Source organism: Anser anser (assembly GCF_964211835.1).
Source record: "Anser anser genome assembly, chromosome: 5".
NCBI classification, from domain to species: Eukaryota; Metazoa; Chordata; class Aves; order Anseriformes; family Anatidae; genus Anser; species Anser anser.
In genome coordinates, this window is record NC_139725.1 from 26,041,305 (window position 1) to 26,068,850 (window position 27,546).

Below are 27,546 nucleotides of genomic sequence, written 5' to 3' on the forward strand. Positions count from 1 at the left end.
CTCTGTTAGAACTTTTATTAGGTAAAGCTGTTGATTTGAGTACTATCCAAATCTTTTGTTGATTTACAATTTCATTCAGCCTAACTATAGGGAAAATGACTGAAGGTTTCATTTTCTTTTGTTTTATACCACTAATTCTCATGAAGAGTTTACAGCTTTCTAATTCAATCCGTACATTTCCTCTCCAAATTGAAATATGAGATTTAAAAGTGAGATCCATCAATTGGTTTCCAGTTCCAGTCACTTAAGTTACTGTTTAACTCCATATAAATTAAATCTAATCCAAAACTACCAGTACTGTTAAATGATCCTAAAACAAAATAAAAATGGTAGGAAAAATGCACAGTAGTGTGTTATACTTTTCCTGATTTCATTTGAGGATAACAGCAAGCAAGTCCCATAGGTTTGAGACTGATTTTTTTTATTTTTAACTGTCCACAGTTTTCATCATAATGCTGAACAAAATAAATACAAATATGGGTAAACCCTCACTGAGGAATTATTTTTAAGAACATATTTATAAAAAATAAAGCAACTACTTTAAATGCATACTTTAACTACTTTATATTGCATAAATGTTAAAATACAGGTTCAACTGCAGAAAGAAAAATTGTGGTAATAAAGTTTGAAAGGATTTCTTTCTCTTCAGCTACTTGCCTTTTTAAAACTATTTAATCCTCTTATTTCTTGATTTTATACAGAAAAGTCTGAACAGAATAATTTTAATTTTTAATATCAAAAAACCTTACCTTTTTGCTAGCTTTCACAATTTATGGCCCCGATTGTATTGCATTCTGTTTGTTCAGCGATGACCTTCCAGGTTCGATTTAAAAAGAAGTCAGAAGCATTTGTCATGTGTGCTCGATCTTGTCCAGAGGTACCTATTGTAATTATAAAGGACTAATAAGGTTGTTTATAATATAACAGTCTGACATCTCTAGAAAATCTTCTGGAGAGCAACTTTTTTTTTTTTAATGTCTATCTTAAGGAAAAAAAAAAATCTGTAATCTTCTTGCTTTATGCTTCACTGTGTCATTTTAACATTTAGTTGAGAAAGCATAAAGAACTTCTACCTCAAAAAACTTGACTTAGTTTTAAAAGATGAGCTGTAAGATTTGTTCATAACACCTTTTGGAAAAACTCAGTAAAGATATAGCTATAATACAGATGCATCCTATATTTAATTGGTGCATATAGAATTAATGATGATGTACTTGGAAACACAGAATTGCTTTCACAATGTTAAAAAAAAACTACTTATTAACATGTCTGTCACAAAAATGTGTGATGCATGAACATAGAGAACTATTTCTTAGAAAAAAAATCCAAATTATGAAAATCTTGTTTATTCTAGTTTAAGTGTTTATAAAGTACTGGTATAAGTAGGTGTTATTGTAGTGGTATTTTACATTATATATCAAGATTTTTACAATCAACTTGTGATTTTTCCCTTCATACGTCTTTGTCTTGTTTCCTTTCTGCCCTCTCCTCATCCATTTCAGCAGCATCCAGCAGTACTACTTTTTCATAGGCTTATATATAAGGTAAACAAAAACATACTAAAACCAATGGAATCTGAATGTTTGACAGAAATGTTTACCTCTCTTGTAGGGTACGTAACAACACTGTAGTATTGTCAGGCTGCCATACATCATTTAAATACCCTTAGACAGCAAAAGCAAAATCTTGACAATTCAGTAATCTTGTCATGTGATTTCAAGAAGGCTTTTTTCATATCTACAATTGAGACAAATTTATGTTGTATGTATTTATGGTTGTTAAACTCAAAATTGTCTCATTTCATTAATTTTTAACATTGTGCTCTCTTAATGACTATGAAGAAATGTATTAAAATGCCTTAATTATAGGGCTAGAAGAAGAGAAAGCAGAAGTCTTTTTAGCATATGATCTTTCAATTGTTCACTAAAGGATAAAGAGGGCATTCAAGCGTGGTTTAGATAACTGTCAGCAATAATAAAATGCAAGGTAGTTTGTAAAGCCTTTAAAGACCGTTTGAGGAAATAGATTTAATTAAAAAACAATAAAATGGACTTTCATCTGAAAGAAATCCAAAATGTTATAAAATTTCAGAATCTTATGGTATTAAGAATAACCGTATGTTTCCAAGGATGAGGAAAAATAGCAGTGATAACATTCTGCAGTCCACGCAGCAGTGATAGCTTTGTCTTTTGTATATACATACATGTCCTTTAGCTTTTAACACACTACCATATTAAAGCATACTTCACATTTTCTGTTGGTTGTTTTTTTTGTTTGTTTGATTGTTTGGTTGTTTGTTGTTTTTTTACTTTGCTGTGCTTTTAAAAATGTTTTTGATGGGTTGCTGGTTTGTGGGTTTTATGTGTTGTTTTTTTGTTTTGGTTTGGTTTTTTAAATGAATGGCTAGAAATGAATTTTGAATCGTTAGCTTCTAAATGTAAAATTGTATTATCACAATTACCCACAGAATAGTATAAATGACATCGTGCTAGCAGTCCGTTTGACTATTTGTAAGAATCAGTAGGTTCCTACTAGTCAAAATTGTCTGTTATATCCCATGAAAATATGTTTCAAAGTACATTTCCGGTTTCTGTTTCTTTCTTCCCATTGCATTTGCTGTTAGTGTTGTTGGTTGTGCGGTATGTTGAAAAGTTTATTTAAGCACTTGTTCTGCACTATTGGATTATACCACTTTTGGCAAACTAGGGGCAACTTAGCTTGCATGTGATAAGCAGTGGTTTACAAACAGCATTGACTGCTGTCTTTAGAGTAGTTTTACTCCCTTGCTTAGCTTGAGGAGGGTTTTTTTATTTTTTTTTCCTCTCACCCTGGTGCACACACATCAAGAGCATTGATCTATTGGTCTGTCCTTGCCAAGTACCAAATGAATCTACACAGAAGTTGTCTTTGCGTAGTAGAGTATTTTTTACAGATAAAACAACTTGACCGAAGTGCTTTTTCAGCAAATGCTAAAATTCTGTCAGTTTGTAGTTTTAATTGCTGGCCCAAGAGCATTATGAAATATGTTCATAATGAAAACATTGCTTCAATATTTAGGGTCTTGTTTTGTCTTCTAGAAAATAAAGTTTGGATCGTTAATTCATGTAAGTGTTGACTTTGTCTCTGACTGATAGATCATAGAAATGGAAAATCATCCCTGTTCTTGGAGTTGAGGACTTGTCTTTTAAGAAAAGTAAAGGTTTCTTTTCTGCTTGCACACATGAACTTGCAGAAGAAAATGCTACCTTTAAAAATGCTGTCCTAGAGAAGATACCTTGAGCTGGAGTGCAAATGAATAGTGCCTCACCATTTTGCTAGGCTTCCTGAAGCTTGAGGACTCCAAACTACCTAAACTACAAGAGCATTACAGAGCACATGCAAATTAGGTTTGGCAGTCTTTCTGTATGTGGTGTTCAGTTTTTGAGGAAGAAGTGCTTCACATCATTCTGTCACTAAACTCCCTTCTGTTGTCAACTGGTTGTGTCTGTTTATTCCCACTCATCGCTCATGGTATGGTAGGGCCGTGGTAGGTGTGATAACGTTTCTGTAGCAGGTACTGTACAATCTAATATTCTTCAGTCTGCAGCTCATGGCTCTTGCAGAATCATTACAGTTTTGATCACTTCTGTTGGACTTGTAGAAGCTCAAGTCAAACTTTGAGTCTGGTTGCGTTTCCTTTTTTTGCTAGTAAATAGTTCACCGCTCGCTAGTCTTTTGTGTGGTTGGATTTTTATGACTGTTTGCTATTAGAGTTGTGATGTGTTGTACCAGAGATGACTGATTGTCAGTAAACCTTGGTAAACACACTAAGCTGTCATTGAGTAAAAATTACTACAGTACAGTATGTTAATTTGGGCACAATAATTTTTACTTCTTCACATGTAATGAAGTTGGTTTTAAAATGTTTTCTCTTTTGTTAAAAATCACATTTCCTGGCTCTAAATAACTCTCCTTACTGATGATGATCTTTTATAAATTCCTTTATTAGAAGGATTATTATCAGTAGTTGTTTGGTACCACTACTTCAAATTACAACATTTAAGAGAGAAGTATGCAAATGTATTATCAGAGGACTGAAGGTTTAATTTGACATCTTGTAAGGCAGACCCTAGGCCCTTGTGTATTTGCCCAATAGTTAGTACATCAAATTGATAAGGTGTTTTCTTAAAACTTGGGATAAAAGGCACTACAGATATGGATGTATGAATATGCTGTGTTATGAAAAAATCTTCTTGTAGCAAGCATGTAAACCTAAGCACAGATCTTCTCATAACTTTCATTTTCTTATCACCATTTATAATGTGTCAAGGAAATAAAAAATAATCCAGGAGTACTGTCTGTGCTTTGGCATAAAATGTTACGAAAATAACATAAAGTTCCAGATGTTCTTTGTCTTGTATTAAGAGGATAAAGGATAGGATTCTAGGAAAAATACAAATCATGTCAAACTACTCCTCAAATTATTCTGCTCTGCAAAATGTTTGGGGGAACAAGTTCAGAGAGAACAGCCTGTGTATTCACTGTTAAGGAAAAGACTTGCCCGGTTGTAAAAGTACACTGTACTGTCTGTCCTACACTTTTCTGGCCCTTCCCTGTAAAATAATCATGCGGAGCTCTGAAAATTAATACCCTTGACTGTAGATTTTTTTATTATTGTTTAATTTCCACAAGACAGGGATGTGATAGCAGTAAGCTCCCCCTAGCCTGCTCTGCATCTGCCTCTCTCCCTGTCTTCAACAGACCACCAAATTAGGTGTGTAATTGGCAGGGTGGGAGAATCCCCTTCATGTGCACATCTCTGGGAAACATCTGGATCGTAACATAGATCTTATCTTAGGATTTATATATGTACACTCAGATACACATATATATATCTGAATTACAAAAATGTAACTAAAATATAAACATATAAACGTAACACTGTATAGTCATCATAGTCCTTTTGGGCGCATCAGTAACACAATAGTTTAAAATTGTGCTTTGTTTTTGACAGAAATATTTCTTATATCTTTTCTATAATACTTTCCCTGATTTTGCTGTGATACATGCTAGTGAGTGGGTCTGAACTGAAACTAGTAGAAAACAAACTTTAACAGTGGAAATTGTTAAGATTTTTTGGTTAATTGCAGATAGGCTGAAAAAGCTGTTGACATCATGGGATATTGTTGTACCTAAGGAGAAACACACTGCACTGCGTGAGTCTTTTCCATGACATGAAGGAATTTATGTGTAGAACATTCCTTTCAGTAGCTCACACTGTATGTTTTAGAGTATTAATTACCTAGTCAGATTTTATTAGAGCCCGTTGAGTTTTGCATAATTAAAATTGTAGCAACAGCTAAATGGTACGTGATGTGAAATGCAGGATCTTTGCATTTGCCAAATATTCTTCTCGGTTTTCAAAGAGGGAGTGGAGAAGTAGGAGAAACTTAAAAGCCAAGTCTGTCTCTTAGAGAAAAAAAAAAAAAAAGAGGTAGATGTGTATTTATTTTTGTATAAAGTATTAGAGTTAAGCATAACAGGATTTTTTTTTCCAGTTATGTTGTTCTTGCATAGCAACAATAATATTTTGTGTAGAGTTTCTGGAGTAGTTATTCATTTTAAAATGCAAAGCTGAAGAATTATAATGGTAACTGTAGACTTGTTTCTCTATACCTGCAAGTTTAAGGTTTCAGAGGAAGTCCAAGAAAAGTCATTTATTGTCTGAATGGTATCAAATGCAGATAACTGAATAATCTTATTCATTTTATATTGAAATATTCTTGTGGCTGTCATGGAACACATACATTGAAAATATGTTATCTTTTACATAGGATCAGTCTATTTTGTAGAGATTTTGTTTTTGAAGTCAGTGTAAAAATTTGCACTGTTCTCAGAGCAAGTAAGAGTAAAACCACCATCATTACAAATAAGACCTTTGTAATAATTTTTAATAACTTGCAGAGAGTCCAGTGATGGGCCCCAAAGATGATGAGTGGACTGGAGCATCAGACATAGGAGGAGAGTCTGAGAGAGTTCAGACTGTTTAGCTGAGAAGAGCAGTGGAATCTTATCTAAGTATATAAATAGCTGATGGGAGGGAGTAAAAAATACGGAACCAGACTCTTGTCAGTGCTGTCCAGTGACAGGTCAAATGGCAGTGTGTACAAAATATAGGAAATCCTATTTCAACATATTGTGAGAGCTGTCACTGGAGCAGGTTGTCCAGAGAGATTGTGAAGCCTCCATCCCTGGAGATACTCATAACCTGACTGGAAAAAGCCCTGAGCAACCTGCTCTAGTTCACCATGGTTTGAGCAGGACTTGAGAATCCCCAGAGGTCCCTTTCAACCTCAGCTATCCAGTAATTGTATGATTTTATTTGTCAATATTTTTATCTGGATAACTTCTTAAAAATAAGAAAGTAACTACTTTCATTTAATATAACTACTACATTTAATGTCAGCTTTCCTAGACTAGGAAAGCCTTCCTTCAATTTTCAGGGTGGGAGAGAAAAACAGGCTGACGAAAATGAGGAAAGAAATTCTATCTACCTGTTAATGTTCTTCTGAGAACTAATGATAAGTGCTAAGCATCAATATAATGTCAAAAATGAAAGTAATAGTTTAAACAGTAGGAAAATTGTGAAGGAATAAGTGAAGGGAAGTAGTAACAATTAGGTTTTCTGATCCTGTTGGCCTGGAGTTTGGGGATCAGTTCACAGAAGAGTACACAAATGTAGATTTACCAAGTTAGCAGTAACTGCCGACAGATCCTAATATGTTAAAGGTTGTAATCTTTTGAAAGAAGTTGGTTGGCTTTCCTGTTGGCCCTCCTATCAACTTTAACCTCCAACCTTCCCCGGCATGTATCACTGCAAATAAAACTGCTGAGGTTTGACAAGAGGATATAAAGTCAGTAGGCCATCGCACAGAGATCTCTACATGATTTTCTTTAACCTTAAGCTTAAATGAACACTGTTTTAAGTCAGGATTTTTAATAAGAAGTCATAAACACTCACCCGTATCACTTTAGTTTTAATAATTACTGTTTTAACAGAGAAGAGAAGAAATATACATAGTAAATTGTGTTTGACAACTGGAATTTGGTGGTTTTGTTACTGGTTGTCTTTGACCATTACATGAATTGCTGTTCTCAATTTTAATGTGTACTTTTTCATACAAGCTGCATATGATATTGATATAAACATGGCATTTGTGTACAGTGCTATAAATGAATTTTTAGCTCTTGATTAAGGCAAACCAGATGACAAAAGTAACTTGTATGTTTGTATTTACTAACGTCAGAATAATAATCCTTGAAGCTGTAGACACCAATGATTTTAGGCTTTTCTTTCTCTATAATTTTTATGTGACTTTACACGATACCTTTTAACAAACTCTGCAGGCCATAAAACTAAAAGTTTTTCTTTATTATTTCGCTCCTAAAAGCTGCCTGCATAGTGTTTTGGTTTTGCTGTGGAGTGGCTAGCCGTGCTATTAACTTTTACAGGGGCTGTATTCTTATGAACAACTTAGCTTTTACATCCTGAAATTGTAATGCCATCCTAAAATTATGTGGCTTTCTAGTTCAAAACCATACCGATTTAAAATTAGGTTTCCTGTTTTGCTGCCTGTTATTTCCATGAAAAATTTCACGGTGTTGTGTAAGAATTCTCTTTATTCCTTTTGTTTCTCTTATATTGTCAACTTTTACACTCACCCATATTTTTTCAGAGCAATTACTTTTGAGGCTGTGTAAGCAATCTCTTCTTTCTCAGTCCTTCCTTTCTTTGCCTAAATCCCAGTCCTTGTAGGAGCCCTTCATATTTTCATCTCCTGATTGTGCGTACTTCTTGTGCCTTACAAGTACTCTTTCAGTGATTAGAAGAGTACCACTCTTTGGCTGATGAGATACATATATCTTCTTTCTATTCTTAGTTATGCTTTCTATGTATTTTTAAGTTTTCTTCACAACTGTAGCTAACAGAGATTGGGGATCACCTTATTTTCTTTTTTTCCTAAATATGTGGCAGCACACTAATCAGGTCTCAATGGGCCACACATCTCGCTTTTCTACTTTTTTAACCGTTTTGCCATAACACTTTATTGGTTTTCATTTATCCTAAATTTATTAAATATAAGCTTATTGAAAACTTGCTTCACAGTTGTAGATGCAATATGTTATTGTCTGTAATCTCAGCCTGTGTTTCTCATCTGTGCTTGGACTGTATGTAAGTGGTACATAGAAAGTAGTTAAGGGAAACAACCCTCTAGTGTGTTTGTTTATGTACGTTACATCCCTGATTTTGAATATAGAGAGTAGTGATCTTCAGGTGATACTACTACTGTTTTCCTCTGCAAGTGAGAACAATCAGTGTGATGTCAGTTGCCTTAACATGTAATCTGCAACATCTTCAGAAAGTGGGCAGAAAGCCATGCATCCCTTCAACCTGAGGAGACAGGTAAGATGAATTGGCAAATTAGTTGAAACATCACTATATTAAAGCAAAAACTGTTGACTTCTGTCTTTCCTCTTTGAGACCACCTATATTACATTCAGAAGAATGTAATTCAGTGTACCAACAGAACCTTTGTGGTGTTAAAGCTGATGCTAGCAGAGATTTCTTAGACTTTTTATGCAAACAATAAAGCTACCACATTGCTTATCAAGCCACATAAGAAAATGGCTTGTGCTTCTCAAAGTTCCAGGCTGGTCACAAGAGACGGGCACGAACATCCGTCATGGCACTAGGAGGGGATTAGCAGTTGCATTAAGCTGTTATTCACTGGAAACTGCTGTCTGGACACTTTGTAAGGATGTATCAGTGGTAGTGAAATTACTATAATCTCAGAATATTCAGTTAAGGCTTCAGTATCGTCCTCAAGTAGCAATTATTGTGTGTAGAAGTAGCGGGACTAAAATATGAGTATGAAGTTATTAATTGAGAGGTGATTAAGATTGCATGTGATATCCATAGGAGATGCTTTGTAATGGGTACAATAGCAATGATTAGGAGAAAGAATGCTGATCCCTTCATGCGTGAAATAGTTTATCCCACTATGGAGCCCGGGAAACTAAGAAAGCCTGTGTGGACCAAAGCCACAGAGGTTTATTTTGGCCAGATTAAGACATTTTCTAGAATTGCTTTTCTTTTTTTTCTTTTTGTTTTAGATGACAAGGAATAAGGAAATGAGCAGTTACAAAAAAAGACAAATAGTAAATAGTATTATTTTAGAGTTACTCTCATCACAATAGGTTCATGATTATTCTTTACTTTAAAAATGCATGCTTTAACGTTTAAAATTATGAAAATAGTTAAATTGACATATTCATTTTTTAAAATGAATTTTAGCGACTCAAATGCCTGTGATTCAGGAACTGTGAGCATAAATTAATCTGATATTGATTACAAGCCTGGAAATAGATCAAAAGAATATAAAGTAGCTATTGCACATATACCTTGATAACATTTGTAAATATTCATACATCAAACACACTCTTGAGGATTGCAAAGATTCTTACTTTTCAAAATGTTTATACTACTTCAATCTACTGTTTTATAGAAATGCTTTTCTTTATCAAAAGAGTTTTTAAGAAAAGTAAATGCCATGAATATACCTTGGGTTAGTAGACATATATAAGCACTTCTTGCATTTCTTGAATGGATTTTGTATGTTTTTTCTTTCAAACCTTAGTTACCAGAAATTCACTGTGTAAATGTCATTATATGTTGTTTGTATCAGAATGAAAAATGTAATATGTTATATAATTGAAAATGTCAGCATTGTGAGAGGCTGATATTTTCCATTGCCTGTGAATACCAAGTGGAATGTTCAAACAGTTTTTAAATAAAGAGATAGCATTTGTTTTAATCTATCAGTATCTAATTCCTGAATATGGTTGCCACACTATTGTTTTATCCCAGAAGGATGTGAAATCTGATGATAAACTGAAAACTGGAAAGAAAATGGTAGTGGGAACCAAAGGTCCCAATTTCTGTGTCATTTTCTAAAATGACTAAAGAGAAGTAATTCTTTAGAGCTGATAAAGAAGTTTGAGAAGGAATTGGGAGACTTCTTTACCTTTTTCATACTAGATTTCTAAGGAAATCTCTATCTGCTGAAATTTAGTACGGTCAAGTATTGATTATCTAGGCTTTCATAGGATTTAACTGAACTTGATCACAAATGATGAGTCATTTTGTGCGATAAGTTGATGTATCTGCTACTTTCATAGAAAAAGATGTACGCAATTATCCTGCCATGTCTTGAAGGTGTACCCGTTTTTTTCCCCTAGAGGAAACTTGTATCACAGATATCTGTAACACAGATTAAAATTCCAGACTTCCATATGAATTTTTCCAAGTATTTTTAACATAGAAATAAATAGAGGTGCAAATCTGTTATCCATCCATGAGTGGCAATGAATAGCTATATTAAGGTATATGTTAAAAATACACAAGTATTGTTTTGCCTTTAATTTTTTTACACAAATAATTATAACATGTTAGTATTTACTTACTGATAACTATTGAAATTTTCATTGTCTCCTGAACTGAAAAGTAGAAAGCCTCTTCTAGCCCCTGGGCCAAGGGATACATGCACAGATATAGCAGGGGAAGAAAAGTTCTCACACTTTCATAGTCATAGAAATTCTAATAAAATGTGCAAGGGATTGCTGTAGAACAGAACAAAAGATATTTTATTCTACAGAGTTTAATGTTCAAGTATAATACAAAAGTCAACAGATGTTTACAGTGCAGTGCAAAGAGGCAATAAGATAATATTGGTCAGCATAATATTCACTGATCTGAGCATGTCAGCAACCTGCTCCATTTTTCGTGTGTTTTGACAGATGAGAGATTCAGAGGAAAGGAACAGATTGCTTTTGTGAGTGCTTTTTGAGAATTATTTCTAACCTTGAGAGGCAATTGAGGATAAGGGATAAAGATGGTTTGCCAGTTCAGTGTAGGATTTGACAGTTTGCCAGTGAATGGACAGAGATGATAGAACTATGAAAGTCATGTAGGTCTTCCTCTATAACAGGTCTTCCACTTTACAGGCACAAAGAAAGAAATTACATACTTAAATAGTCATACAATTTTATTTTATTTTTTGCAAAATTCAGATAGAGAAGAGCAAGCAGACAGCACTGATTAAGTTCACAGAAAGATACTTTGCTGCAATGAGGCAGAGAATAATTGAGCACCTGTAGAAGAGTTTCGTCTTTGTAGATGGAATGAGAAGGTAGGAAAGAAAGATATCTTAAAGAATTAGCGAGATTTGAAGGAGCTCCAGAGAGAAGTCCAGATGGAAACTGATGTGAGCTACAGGTGTTTTTAATAGATGAGATGATGTTGACCGTAACGATTAAGAAAGAAGGGTTAGAAGACTAGAAACTGAAAAGCTCTGTTTAGCTGTATTGATACCTATCTAGCTATGAGATGCATAGAATAAGTTGTCAGGGTACAGGCATTGTCATTAGTTTGAACTGTTGTGAGACATACCTGGAAGAAAGTATTTGGAGCTTTTGTCTGTCGTCCCATACATTATTGACTGGTGCACCATGAAAAAGGAAGGACCCAGATACGACTTGGTGAGATCTGTTATGATTCTAGGTCCACGTATCCTTTACCAGCAATGAAGTTTCTGCCACTTTTGGTTCCTGAATGCATACCTTGTATCGAGTTAGCTCCTGAAGGATCTGGGATCCACATCGTAAATTGAGTGCTTCAACATTACTGAACCAGTAATGCAGATGTACTCACAAGAGGAAGCATTCAAATTAGTGTTTCTAAATGAGATTCTCCTACATAAGATTTAGAGAGGCTCCTTGGGAGTTCCCACAGAAAGCCACAGTAGAGTTGTGAAAGCTCTTCTAAAAGATGTTTAAGTCTTAAAGTAGAGGGCACATCATAAGAGTCAAGAAAACAGAGAACATTTCATGGAAGAAATGTAAAGGATGTTGTCAAAGGCAATGAAGTCAAGAGAAAATAGATGGAGGTTTGGTTTTGAATGTAGCTGAGAGAAGAACAGCAGAGGCTTTGATGAAAGCAAGTACTGTTCTAAAGAAGGGCAGAATATTTGAGGAGAGCTGAAACAAGTATGGAAACTAGTGTAGTCAGTTTATCAGGTGAGTTTAGAGATGTATTCATTTGTTGTGGCAAACTCCTAGGGATCTTAGGGTTCATGTGTGGACCACAATATCTAGCTGTATTCTAGAGAATATTTCTTGTTGCCATTGATCATCAAAAGATTACTAACCTTTGTGATTCATGTGACTTTTATTACAGATCATTTCGTCTTACAGAACAATCAGCCAGTTTCCCTTTGAAGCCCATAAAGGGAATCACAGATTTAATCTTTCTCCCTAAGATTTTGTGGTTCCACAGGCAGCTGAGTCAACTAATGGCTCATTGCCAAGAAAGCAGAGAGAGTCTCTCTCTCTTTGCCCCCTTCCCCACCTTTCTTTTTTTCCTATTTTTTTCCTGCTTTCAATTATGTAATTCTGTAATTCCTTGATGCTACTGTGGTATTGTCATAACAAACATAGCTCAGTGCTTCAGGAGAAAACTGTCCCACTTTGCTGGGTCCGTGTCCTCTTTGTCAGTGAGTTACATCAGCTCATGGACAGTCTGCCAAGCACTGGAACTAGGTATTTCATTACCTTTGGATACCTCAATAATACATCTTACACAGAAACCATATTGTACATTTTTCTCTGTATATTACCAAATATACATAACTCTAAATGGGATAAAAGCATGTACAGCATTCCTGGGTACTGACTGTATGAGACACCATTCACCTTCTAATTTTGTTTTTACTTTCTCAGTTCTTTCTGTCCACACAACAAAAAGTTGTAATGAGCAGGAAAAAATATTCTGGCCCCAAGTTCATCATTATATGCTGTGTCGAGATGAAAAAAAGATCAGGTATACTTTTTTTTACAGCTTGTATAATACTGCAGATGTAATGAGAGAATACACTCGATGTGATGGAAAGCCTGACAGGATAGACTTCATGGTAAACGTCATGGAGGCATGGGGGACAAGAATGTCGCGTGTGTTATGGAACCTGTTCTGTTGTGTCTTTCCCAGACTTCATAGAGATAAATTGTGAGTTTCTTCAGTAAGACCTCTACAACCATTCCTGAGATTCACTGGAACAGAACTGGAGATTTTGAAGAGCTTAGACAGTTTGGGTGATCTCATTCCACAGGAGTCAACATATGCTCCTTTTATAGTCAATAGAAGGAGGTAGGGTATAATTAATCTTATCCTAGCATAAACATGTTTTGAAAGTACCTATTGTCATTTTTTTAAAGGTCCAATGTGACTCACTCAGACCTGTGTGATTTGAAGGCGAAATATAAGACAAGAATCTGTAAGAAAACTTGGTGAATGGCAAACCTTTCAAATAGCATGTACTTCATTCATTCTTACCTGATTCAAATGCAACTGTATCTTAAAGGAAGTTGCCATGAAAGGTTTAGACCTAAGGTCCAAGACCAGCTTTCCAAATCCTTGCTGTTAATGCCTTTGCATTTTGTCTGTGGTTTGTTGCCGCTGTGTGTATATTGATTCACTGCATCCAAAAAATACTTGTAGGCTTTGCGTGGTCATGGCAAAGCCAGTAGAACCAAACCCTCAGATTTCAAACATCTGACGGGGAAGCCTACTCTCTGACTGAAGCCTGTCAGAAGTGGTGACCCCCATAAGTGCCTGCTGAATCCATAATAAAACAGTGTCAAAGCCAGTGGAGGTTTGAGTATTCTTCTCCTTCCATTACAATTGATACTGGCTTTTTTAATTGAAGTAATAGAAATTCAGTGGTTCAGATGTATGGAAAAGCCCATTCAGGTAACAGGTGACAAAACTAATTGAACAAACTATCTTTGTTAATGAGATAGATAGTTTAACATTATAATTGCCTGTTAATTCAGAGCAACTTTGCTGCTGATTATCCAAACGGTAACTTGGATGCCATCCTGAACTGGAACTTCTTGGCTTATAAATTTATGAGCCTGGTGGTTATACTATGCTTAGATGATGTGATAGTAGCAAGAGAAATGGTCTACCAAAAACATACTAATTACAACCAGAATTGGAAAGTAATCAACCCTATGGGAGTTCTAATCCACAGGTAATAGGTCTTTCTGTTTACCCTCCTACATGACAAGTATTGTGTTTGTTCTGTTCCTCATCCCCCCAGTGGTAGTATTAGAAGATTAAATTATTAACATTGATAGGGAGACACTAGTTGTGCCATTTGATGGGATCTAGGTAAGGATCTTGGTTTTATTCAAGTGTTTTTGATCTAAGTCATGATATATTTTAACTTTCAGACCTGAAGATAGAGTGAGGCTCTGTAATATTTCAGAGAATAGCTGAGAAAGCCATAACTCAGATTAAATGAGATAAATCTGATATCAGAATTTCACAGAACTTTAAAAAAATATACACTGAAGGCAGTACAAACAACTCTTACATTACTTCTATTGCTCCTGCTAATTGATCCTCTTATTTTTCTGCACTCATAAAAAAGAGTGCCCAAAGCTTAGGACTAATAGACTTTACAGATGTGCATTTCTGTGTATGGAAACAATTCTTCTGATTCCACAGTGCACTCATCCCAATCTCATTGTTAAACAAGTCAATAATTAGTGCATGGTGTTACAGGACAACACAAAGACCACTGGCATCTTCAGATTCTGTATAAGAACACATCAGGCATAGCTTGACAGAGTTAGTAATAGGATTTTTTTTATCGTCTCTTCAGCAAAAGATGCATGATGTGTTTCTCTTTGTCCTTACTAGGACATTTGTATTTAGTTCTCCTTGGGTCCTGATTAATTTTTCTTAACCGGTTATGACAAACGTCTTGAAATTATCAACTCTAACAGTTTGAAAATGCTACTGTTAGCAAGAAGTTCTGTTACATTTCAAGTAACTTGACCTGAGAAACAAGGATTTTAAAAAAATAAGTTCATGTTTGCTCTATCTTGTAGACCAATCACTATAATTTTTCTTTTGGAGTTTGCACAAGTATTTGCTGCTTTTAAATAGGTATATATCTGCAATGTACTGTAGAGCTCTAATTATTAAACTTATTTTTCTAAATATATATAGCGGGGAAAGAAATGCATTTTTAAGAGGGAAGAATGTCTTCTGACATTATGAAAAGCTTCATCTGGACATGACTTGTGATTTTGTAAGCTCATGCTGTTAACAAAGTGGAAAAACAAAGTAACCTGCAAAAAAAGCATACAGGAATGCTTAAATACAGACTTAGGTATGACATATGAAATTATATTGTGCATGTAATGAAGATTAAATAAGGACAAAAATTGAGGAAGAGGAGAAAAAGGAAAGTACCGGGATAGTAAATATATGGATTCCTGCTCTTATTGTCAACATGAATTTAAACTGGTCCTGTTACCAAACTTGGAGTGAAACTTTCAAAAGTGTTGTGAAAGTACAGTCCCCTTAAATTCAGGGTAATTCCCTCCTATGGTTTGTATTTACTGCAGGCCACTTATTTTATTTGTATTAATCCCTGAACAAGAAAAAAATTCTGAGGATTTTTTTCAGCAGTTACCTGTTTCTTTATGCTTTGAGGTGATGCTTTCCGAAGTCCAAATTTAAGGCTTGTTCTTTTTTAAAGCTTAAGAACTATGCCACTAATAGAATATAATTTGAATATGAAAGGAACAAAGAATACATTTTTCACTTGAAAAAATAAACACATTTTCTCCACTTCCAAAATAAAATATTAACAGACTTTTACTTGCCCTGCAGGCTATGCAGGTTGTCAGGAGTGGAACAATAAATAGTATGGAAAATGACAATTTTTGTATAGTTCTCTAGATGAAAGTCATTGCTTTTCTAGAGACAATAAGTAGTTAGCCACTAACTACATTGGACTCTGATTTCAGTTTCTTGCGTCAGTGGCTCTTAATGTTCCCTCTTTTGTGGTATTGTGTTTGCCAGCCTTGGGTTCAGAAGTGTGAAATACTCTTTAGAGATGCCTAGAATTCTGGTAGCTGAAAAGTTCACAAGAAGCTTTTTAATACAGAGAAAAGGTATCATAGGTGTTAATAAGGTATGGTGTAACTTCTGGGATTGGCTGTTATTCATGGTCAGAGCTTTATATTACAGATTAAATCTTGTGTTGCATACACAAATTCCAGACTTCTTTTAAAAATGTTACTGGAGCTATTTCACTTGAAATATTTATGCTGTGTTTTAAACCAGCTGACAAAGTATGGTTTCATCAATCCTGACTTTGGTGACGTCAAAACTAGCTGAAGGAAAGTTATTTCATATACTTGTGCAAATTATGAACAGAAAACCTTGAAGTGCCCATGCATTGCGTTGTTTTGTTTGTCCTTTTCAAAAGACTGCATGTTAAATACAAAATATTGCATCAGCAAATTTTAAATATATTAAGTTTATGAACTGTATGCATAACTTAAAGGTTGGTATGGTAATATTAGCTCATGAAATTTTGAGATGCTTTAAGTAATGGGTAACTAACAGTCTTAACTAATCATCTAAGTACTGTATGCAGTGTAGGTAAATTAATGTCATGACAATTCATGGACCCAATTCAGCACACAGTAATTGGTTTAAGTTCATAACTGAAACTGTTTCCCATGATTTTTGGACTTAATACGTTTACATGCATATTGTGGATTTTCTAAACTTAGCTATCAGAAGTGCAAATAGGTATAATGCTACTAATTGTGTCTTTGAAACCTGCTGATAAGAAGATACCGTGTCCTGATTGTCATCATCTTTCTTTTTTTGCCTTGTAGATGCATGTCTTAATGTGGCTAGAGGTTTTGAAAGTGTAGCTGAGATGGATGTTTAACTATGAAGATGCAGAATGAACAGAATAGATTATGGAATAGGAAATTGTAAAAAATGATAAGCTCTAATTTTGTCTCTTCTAGGGTACAACTGGTGCAGGTTAGCAGTGACAGAAGGGGTTGCTTCTAAAAGACATGTGAATACTCCATATGCAATTTTCAACCTGAATGGCTGAGCTGATTTTCTGTTTTAAAATTCGAAGTTACAGGAGATATAACTTCAAAGTGAATCAGAGCTATGTTTATCCCTCTTATATGTCAGAGTTTAAGTGCAATGTTTTATGTATACAGTCATCATGACAGTTAAAAAGGCTATAAAGAAAAGCAATTATATAATTGCTTTAAAGAATTAAGTAGCACGGATAAAGGCTTTTAGAAACTACAGAGCAGTTTTAATAATTATATCACCTGAAGTCAAGCTGCAAAATTATGTCCTAATTATTTGCAATGAGTAATTATCTATAAAGTTATAAGCTTTGAAAGATTTTATGGGAGAGTGGGGGAATTCTTTGATTTTTTTTCCCACACACACTAAAACAACACCCCATCATTTTCTATTTTAGCAGTTTCCACAACTTAAACATTAAATTCTTATTGTTGCTTTCTGTTATATTAGTAGTGTGTGTTTTGCAATTCTAATCTTCACGTTTTTCTTTCTTTATCACCGAAGTAGGCCTTTTGAAGCCAGGGAATTTTTCATAGCAATATTGACAGTGTTCGCATTTGCATGATGACAGCCAAGGAATGGAGCAGTAATTTTTGAAATTGCAGAAGTATTTAGAACACTGATAAAAGCTGAAATATATTTTTGATGGATTGAAGTTAAGCATACATGATTTTTCCTGCTGTCAAAAGGCTCTGAATTTAGTGAATATTTGCCTGCTGTGAGAATGCAAGATTAACATCACAACCATCACCCGGGCACCCAAACCCTGCAATTTAATAGCTTTTTAGGTTCTTTCCTTTTTCTAAACAGCAATTAATCTCATTTTAGTACAATTTTCTCGTTTCTGAAGTCGCTCATTGAATCGCTGTTTTGTTCATATTTGGCTTCAGCTCCTCTGCATAGTCATTAAAGTCCCAATTAATGTCACCTTTAGCTGAAGAGTACTCATTTTTATTGAGAAAATGACAGTTGCTGCCATGAGTAGTGCAGTGTAATATACATTAATTGCCCTGTAACACTGGTAATTACGAGTTTTTCAAGCCTCTCAGTAAACTGTCATGCCTAGACAAGACTGTGCTAAAATAGATTACTCATTAGGGAGACCTGTCCTTTTTTCTGGTGGGTTCTTAGTGTTGGTTTAAAAAAAATCTTGAGTTTGAACAAATAGTTGCCAAAAGCAATTTCCTACAACAACATGTCTGTGTTCGGTTTTCCAGCCATCACTTAAGCCTGCGGTCAGCAAACAGACAGGGTGCTGTGGACTCTAGAGATGTCAAGATTTCAATGTTTATTTACATGGATCACGAGGATAAGCTTAGCAATTCGTAATTCAGTGCTTAATATGGATGTTATTAAAGCCACCTTTTCCAGTGTTGTGTTTATAACAAGTCTACCTGATGTTTTAGAAGAACAGTCAATATTATCAATATTCCGTGCCCAGAAAGACTTCAGCACTGTGTTACTGACTGTCCAATGAGTTGGAATTACTAAATCCATTATCAAATAATTCTTATGTAGGAACAGCAGGGATTATGTTGTAGATTATGTGGAATGATTAGCAGCTATTTTGGGAACTGTATGGCTTTGCAAGATGTATTTAAAAAAAAAAAAAATGGAAACCGTATGTAGAAAGGTTGGTTAATATTATGACCCCCTCTGAAAATCAGACTTTAATATGTATATTGTTAGAAGACCCCCACCTGCTGATTGACTTGGGATGTGGAGTGAAGCAAGCGTTCTTAATTTCAGAAGGAATGTATTTCACTGCTTTCTCCTTCTGTATCTCTGATATTTTATGTTTGTTTTTAAGGACAAAATAGTCTCCTTTACAGCTCGTTGCGGCACTGAACTGACAAAAGAAAACCTTTGTTTTATCTTTGTTATAACACCTGCTTTAGGCAATCTGCTCTTTCGCGCTCGCTCTAAATGAATTTTGTCACAGCCTTTCATATTCTCTTGTGGTGATGAGCTAATGAAAGTAGATAGTACAATTTGTGCTGACCAGGTAGCAACTGCCAGCTTGCAGCTGGGGATAGTTTAAAGAAATAAATAAAATACAGCATTATATCACTGATTTATCCATTACATGACATTAATAGTGAGAAACCTTGGTGTGTTTATCTGTTTGTATTGGTGTGCATTTATCGAATTGTTTATGACAAGACTAATTGGGGTAATTGTAGACACTGAAATTACCTGTCAGCTATATGTAACCACACTCCCTTTCTTTCTGACAAATGATGACAACTGAGGGACCCCGTAGCATTACTCATGATGGCTTTTCGAGTGGTAATAAGGACAATAGGGGCCCTGGCTAATTTGACATGGACAGCCTTCACAACAAGAAGCCAGCTAAATGACTTGTCAGTAGGGGAAAGAAGTCAGAAAAGTAATGGAGTCCCCCATGGCGCTCTGACAGGGAGATGAGGCAATTTCAACGGAAAGTGAAAAGGCTTCAGTTTGTCAAGTATTTAGAACAATCAGAGAACAGCTAGAGGCTGGAACCTGACAATAAATTTGTGAACCATGGTAGCAGTTTCATATAGGTCAGTTATTTCATAATGGCTGTGAAGCTTTCAGAGGTTTCTGCTTTCGTAGCATACTTCACATCAGCCAACTGGTGCTTTGTCACCTTAAATTTGTGCTTCACTTTACACAGTAGGAATAATGGTTAAGGTTACAGAGGAACGGCAGTGTAAGACAGCATGATTTGCAGACACCAATCTGTTGAAAAATAAACAAAAATTTAGATAGTAATAGTGTGATTGCATCCATTACAAGCTAGTGGTGTTAACATGTTCTTTATGATTTTGGCCTGCACCCTTTTTATGGGTAAGTGAAGTACTTTATTTCTTATGGACAAAACTAATAAAACATAACCCCCTGTTCCTATCCTTTCACCTACTGTACACAGTTAAAATTTCCTAAGGTTCATTTCCTGCTGCTTGCTCTTGAAATGTATTCCAGTCCTACAGTTATGACATCTATTGAGACACTCTAACAGTTGACACAAAAGCAGAAATTGTGATTTTTTGAGTGCTCAGCAGACGATGATGTTCTTAAGGATTAAAAAAAAAAATCCAGAATTAAATACCAGCTCTGTGTCCCACTGATAGTAGTTCTTTTTATCTGTGGCTTCAGGAGTCTGTTAGTTCTTTTTGTATCTGGTTCTTACCTGTTTATTTGCATTGAGATAAAAAGCCAACCTATGATTAAAGCATAAATTCAGTACAGCACTCTGCCTTCTGAATTCCTGACACAGACTTTTGAATTCCTTAAAAGTGTTTATGGATTGAGCACAGATTTAGTTAGAAGTATCAACTTGTCCTTTTTGGCGGATACTGTTTTGTTAGAAAGTAGGATTGAATATATTCATTTTAATGTTTTACTTATGGTCTGATTCCTTCAGTTTACCAACTGTCCTGTTTCTTGTACATTTTAAAGCCAGTGCAGCAACTGTTTGTGTGAGAACTGTGTGGATTCTAGCTTTTTTTTTTTTTTTTTTTATAAGTGCTTCAAGATGTCTCATTGCATGACCAACACATTTCTTGACCTGGTCTTAGTAAATTCAGACACACATTTTCTCCTCTCTTCTCAGTCATTTAAATGTATAGCATAGAGGTCTTAGAATAGAAACTTTCTTGTGCCTTATTTAAAAAGTAAGGCTGCTTTGTTGACATGAATCTTGCTCCCCCACACCACCCCCATCAATCACCCTTTCCTCATTTTTTCCAGAATTATGCTCTTGCTCTGTGAGTCTCATCACTCAGATTTGAAGGAATCTTAATTTAGGCCATCCGAGAATTTCACCCTTGATTCCCAATACCTGAACAATTCAAAACTATATTGTATTTCTTTTGTTGTTGTGATTTTGTCAAGGAAATCTCTTGGTAAATTGAAGGAGCTTGTTATTCTGCAAGATGCACCATTGAATCAGAGGTTATAAATGTAGTTTTCCCTCTCCACAACAACAAAAAAACTATGAGGTGATCATTTAAACATGGTATGTCCACACCTGAATCTCCTTTATTCTGGTTGCCTGTCCTGCACATGTTCATCTTAGTTTGCCAAATATTCTACCAGTTATTTTCTAAGATGTTTCTCCAGCAGAGAAAGAAATTCTCCAGCAGTAAAGAAATTATCAACATATGGTAAAGTGGCATCAGGTCTGTTCTCCTCTGAATAATGCAAAATCTTCCTTTTTTTTGTCTGAAAGAGCTTTTGAGGTGTTCACATTGAAGTCTCTTCAGAGCACTACAAGATTAGGGTTGTTTGAACAATGAGATGAAGAATTGCTTCAACATGCTGTCTCTTGGCCTATTTCGTCCTTCATTACTGGTGGTATCACAAGGGTGTGAATGGGGCAGAATCTGCTCCATCAGGCTCTTTGGTGCAGCTGTCACTGTGGATTGCTTCAATGTCATTCATGCATATAATTGTTTCATTGCTAGTAGCTGCCTTTAATACGTCCACTGACCTTATTAGCTCATCTTATCTCATCTCAGCTTTCCAAGAGATCTTAGGGTGAGGGTTGGTTTTTATCACCTACTTTTCCTCTCTCCCTACCTCCATATGCCCTAATGTGCTTGGTGCTTGAATGTTGTTATCCAGATCTTGATCAAAACGAGAAGCCGATATAGTCTATTTTCACTCTGTGCTGTCTGTGGTCCAGCTGTATGACTCCTGCTAAAGTCAACAGTGGCATCCAAATGGTTGAAATTCCAACTACAATTATTCCTTTCCTTTCTTGACATATTTAAGTTAAACAAATATGTAATTAAGTACTAGATACAAAATTATGTGTAAAATAGCAAATGTAAAAATAATAGACGTGTATTAAATGTGTAACAAAATACAGACAAATTCAAACCTGGCAGCGGAATAATAGGTATGGCCCACAGTCATTGCAATTCATGCTATATGAATCCTGAATTTTATCTTAAAGCTCACCGTTTTGTTTGGAAGCTGATTTTTTTTAATTTGTTACAATATCCTTTTCCATTTTTTGACTTATCGTTTGAGAAACAAAAAGTTTAAAAAAAAATTAGCACCATAAAGGAAGACAGAGAATCAAAATAAACTGTTCAGCGTTTAAGAAAATGGCTTTCTTTGAAGAAAATAGGTCTTTAAAGTATCTTAGTTTAAAAGTATCTTTAAATAGGCAGTATTTCAATGGCACCATGAGTTTGGGAGGTTGTTTCACAGTGTATTAGAAATACCTCAGTCTTCTAATGATGCTGGTTGGAAATTGTCCCTCATAACTTTTACATCTCTATTTCAGTAAGAAATTTCATTGCTAAGTTTGATTTAGGAGGTATATTTGGTCTTTTTATCACATTTAGTACAGGTCTTCGAAGAAGAGGATTTCTTTTTTTTTTTTTCCCCCCCCCAAGGCAAATGCCTATTTTATTTATTGCAGGAGATATTAGAGCTTTGGAGGACTGACAGAAGTTGTGCCTTGTGGCAAGAAGTATCTATTTTGGGAGGAATGAGGACAGCGTAGTTCTGCTGGAGGAAATAGAAGAATATTCCCTTATATAGTGGATTAATTTCACTAAATATTTATTAAAAAAATAGGCTTAAAAAAACAAAGACGTTCTTTATAAACATATCAAGACTAAACTGAATTTTTTTTTGTAGCAATTTGAATTCAATAATTTTACTCTTCAAGAAAAAATCTATTCATGTTTACAGAAGGGAAAAAGCTGAGTAAACTCTGAAAAGTATTAAATAGATATATCAAAGTTCTGCATCTAATCTTACTGAAGTAATGGAGGCTATTTTCCATTACCAGACCTTTGAATACTTGCCAAGTTTTGGTATTGCTCTATGTACTTAGGACTTTTTCATAAATATTGTCATTATATAATGTTGCATAGGTCTACTGTTAGTATATTCCAAAATGCGACATGAAATCAGTGCAGAAAATGCTTAAATGGAATTTTACGTTTTTATTATTATTATTTATAGGTATGCAGGAATTAGTACAAATTCGGTTTTTGAATTCCTCTCACTCTGACTGAAACCAATACAGCCAATGACAGCCTCAGTTCCTGCATTGAGTATCCCTGGAATAGAAATGCAGAACAGAATCATTTACACCAAAACCGCGAGCAGGTCTTTGTGTATCAATTATATTTCTGTTTCAGCAGGTACTGCCACATGGGTTTAGGTGATGTGTACATCATAATTCTGGGTTTGCCTAAATATTCTGCAAATATAAAATCCTTTCCAAGTATACTACATCAATTACTTAGAATTAATGAAATTACAGTGAATAATAACAGATGATAGTTATGATGGATACTAAATCTGTGGGTTTGTTTGTTTGTTTGCTTTAAGTTCACAGCCATTAAGAAAATGTTATGCTCTTTCCTATTTCTTTATTAAATCATAGAAGGAAATGTTTTTGCAGAAGTACAATACCATGGTTAATTCTTAAATGCAGAGCTCCCTTGTATGAAGAAAGATGTTTAAGACCCTTTATACAGTGTAACGCTAACTGCTCATTCTAAATTCCTGCAATGTATTTACTTTATTTACTTTATTGCAAAGAAGTGGTCATTGCCTGTGTCATTAGCAGGTATAAACAAGTGATGAAAAATCTGGGATAGTATGTAGGCTGAAATGTAAGTAGCTTTACACAGAGAAGAAGTAAATATATTTAGGTATGATTAAGTTACATATATCTAAAGCTTTATGTGTTTTCACTAACAATTTTAATTGCAAAATAAATTCAAATGACGTGAACTGCATTTGCCCAATATGTAGTCTTAATATCCTTTCAACTATATATTCCAATAAGTGTAATAACTTTCATTTGCTTTCTCAACATGTTCTTTCCTTCTCAGAAAACTAAGGAAATAGGTCAACCATGAAGTTAATAGACACTGACACTGTAAAATCAGGAGAAGCATCTTCCAGATACAAGGAAAAAACAACAGCAAAAGTCAGTTTTTCTGTTTGGACATCCAGTAGGTGATGGAGATCAAGTTAGCATGTTTCATGCTTGAGTAATAAAAAGAGTTTTTTTTTAGTAGAAGGAGATGGTTTAACTTTTCTATTTCCTCTTTTTACTTTCTTTAACCTAGCATTGTCATCTTTGGCTCATCTAAGTTGAACAGTTTTTTACTACTCAAGTTTCTGTGTAGGTAAGGTAAGTCTAAAAACTGGAGATGAAAGGGATAAGCATAGGTATGTCAAAAACACCAGTTAGCTAATTATTTCATAGCTAATTGAGATGGAAGAAGTGTATGTACGTATAAGCATTTATTGTTAGACATAATTATAAAAGTGATTTTTTTCATATAATTCTCGCCCTTAGTATATGAAAATCTGCATGTGTATTACAAGCATCATTGCTTTACTATTAAATGTAAAATCTCAGCACTGACCTGAGATGCTAGTAGTAATTAGCAACTGGATCGCTATCTCTCTATCAATTTTACTGTACACCTGCTCATCCATAACAACAAAAAAGATAGATGTCTTTTGATTTATACCAAGTCCAGATTCATATGCAAAGTCTAGAGTCACGTGTAAGTTAAGTATCAGTAAAAGATGGCCTGAAATAAATTAATCCGGTTAAATGATGGCATATGTAAAGTGTCTATTCTAGTTCATGGGTGCAGGCCTAAACTGTCATTCCAGCAGCTGGCAAAGCTTGTTACAATAATTGGAAATAATCAGTACACAACATACTAGTAATAATCAATTGCATTAGGAATACTATTGATGACCAAAATGCCATTTGCTATTTTTATTGCATTTTATTGTATTTAGATTGTAATTTAACAACCTTCTAATTAGTTTTAACTTATCTCAATTGAAAGTAGTAAAACCTACTTATCTAATAAGTGGCACATGTCATAAAGAAACATACAACGTCCTTATTTCCGCTAGGTCAGTCATCCATGAAATAATTAACTGAATTTTAGTTTTCCCCACTTTTTTCAAGAAAAACAATACAATTGAATTTGTCCTTTTCCCCTTCCCCAAACAAAACATAGAAACAACCTTCCCCCTCCCCAGCTGCATTCTTAACTGTTAAAATATCCTAAAGCACTCGATCACGTTGCATTTTAATTTCCAAGCCATGTGTTGCATTAGCAAAGTGCACATGTTACTGATTTGAGCTGAAAGTTCTCAGTCTGTTTAGCAGAACACCAGGCTGGCACGAACAAGGTCCTTGCTAGGTCAAAGGCCTGGAGTTGACATCTTTCTTAAATCTTACTTTTGTGAAAACTAGAAGCACAGGTCAGGGCAACTAGATGATGGCGTTGCCTCTTACAACCATTGATTAGATTAGCTCAGCATTTATCAACTACACAGAGACTAACACTTAACCTTTTAACTCAAGAGTTTTGATGTATCCTTATTTTTTAATGAGGATGTTATTGTCCCAAAGTGTTAGCTCCATACCCTTAAAGCTTTTGTGCATAGTTTTTTCTCACTTTTAGCTGCCTAACAGGATTTAAATACTTCATAATACCACAAGACATGGTGTTTCTAATTGTGGTTTGTTTTGAGGGCACAGATTGAGTAATTTGCTGTAAAACAAATGAAATATTATCATATCTGTTCAGTTCTAAGATTTTGCTTGTATCTGTTCCATTAACCTAGATTTCAAGAAAGGAGATGGAGTTTGTAGCTGGCTTGAATGTTAGCTGTTTGTTTATCCAAAATTATTAATTGAGAAGTATTTAAATTTGGGTTTTCCTTGGAAAAGATGCAGTTTCCTAATACTTTGGAATTACCTAATTATCTGTTACTCGTTCTGAATACAGACCCTAATTACCTAAGGCTTGAAAACTGATTCACATCTCTACAACGAGCAAAATTGCACATGATCCACTATCTGCCAGGCTGGATTCAAGTTTTCCTTCTCTTGGAATCTAGGGCATAAAAGTGATAGATTTTGTCAGTTACAAGTGTGAGAATTAAAAAAAGAGCGCAAAAAGTACTGTCACGAGAGAGAGAAAATAAGCCTGAACTTGCAGATTGATTGCAAGAGTTGCAGGTCATGCTATAGAAAATAGTAGACAGGGAAGAAAATACAAGAACCATGGCAAACGCAGGATTGTACAACTTCTACACAGGCAACACAGAGTTCCTGATGATACAGTGAGGTGAGAGGCAGGTACCTGGGGGCTGTAGTCCACGCAGGTCTGAATCAGGTTCCTCTGAGTCCTAGGAGAGGCTGAAACGAATCACAGCAGTGACAAGGCATGACCTAGCAGTAGAGTATCCACAACCAAATTAAAAAATAATAATAAAAAAAACCACCTGAAGTATCATTGTGTGGCTAAGTAATGGGGAGTAAGTATACTGTAGTAACTATAGTGGCAACAAGAAGGATTAGAAGCCATATCAAAAAGTTTCTATACTGCTTTTAGTTGGGAGTATTTCTATTAAGCAGTAGCAGTAACTAACTTCTACCCGCTCTGGCTTAGCTTTGTAACTCCTGGCAGCTAGTTACTTTACCATGAGCAGCTGGGGACACAGCACCTAATTACTGCCCTTTGACTCCACGTTTGTTGCTTTTTATTGCAAAGGCCTATGTTAGGCACAGATTTCTTTAGGACCCCAGCATCAAGAGCTCTGTCCAGGTTACATATCACAGAGGAGGCACAACAGCAGCAGTGCTGTTAAAGTGCTGTTAAATTAAAGGCTCTGCAAAGTTAGTGGGAGAGAGTTGATTAGCACCTGGATGTGTGTGGCCTGGTTTATACATCACCTGCTAAAACTGCACTGTCAGCAGCAAAGAGTGCCTTCAGTGGGCTTGAATAATCTCTGCTGCTACTCCTACTTAAAAAGAAGTATAAAAATTCCAACGTGAACACTTAGTGTCTCTCACTATTTTCTAGTTATCTGGAATGGAAATTTCTACAACGACAGGGAGGCCAAATAGAACAGAAGTTTAGTTTGGTGGGTAGATTTCCTTTTTTAATACCAACAACATTCTTAGATCCTTTCTGTGTTAACGTGATGTCCTTAAATAAAAAACTCAAATGCGTGAAAGTGAAGAAAATGTACTGTACAGTTTCTATTTCGAAAACCCAGTTTGTAAACAAGACAGAAAACACTAATGTTTCTTGGAAAAAAGGGGGGGGGGGGTGAGAAGAGGGGACCTTCCTGTTTATGTCTTTCCAATTTCATAAAACCAGATTTTGAGAAGTAATAGTATTTTCAGACTATTTTTCACTGTCCTTTAGCCTGGGCACTTGAGCTCCATGCCCTAACTGAGTGTTCTGTGGCAGACTCCCATCCATCTCTGTGTAAACAGAAGTGTTGTTGTTGTGGTCCTCCAGTTAAAAACAGCGAGCTTGGTCCTAAATTCCAGCATCTGGGGGTGGAAGGAGTAGCCTGACAGCAGTAACCAAACAGATCAAGACACAACTTAATACCAAACATAAAAGTTTCATTAATCTGGAAGAGAAACAGCAGAAGAGGGACTTGCATTTTTTATTACTGAGTCTCATGTTATCTAGTCGTATGTCAACAATTTATTTTCCCACTTAACTTAA

General features: G+C 35.2%; 1 protein-coding gene across 5 annotated transcripts in view; it reads left to right on the forward strand.

The window, feature by feature from the left end:
* The window catches only part of CDIN1 (CDAN1 interacting nuclease 1), a 125,969-nt gene that overhangs the window by 74,612 nt on the left and 23,811 nt on the right, over positions 1-27,546 (forward strand). The gene's annotated exons all lie outside the window — the stretch shown is intronic.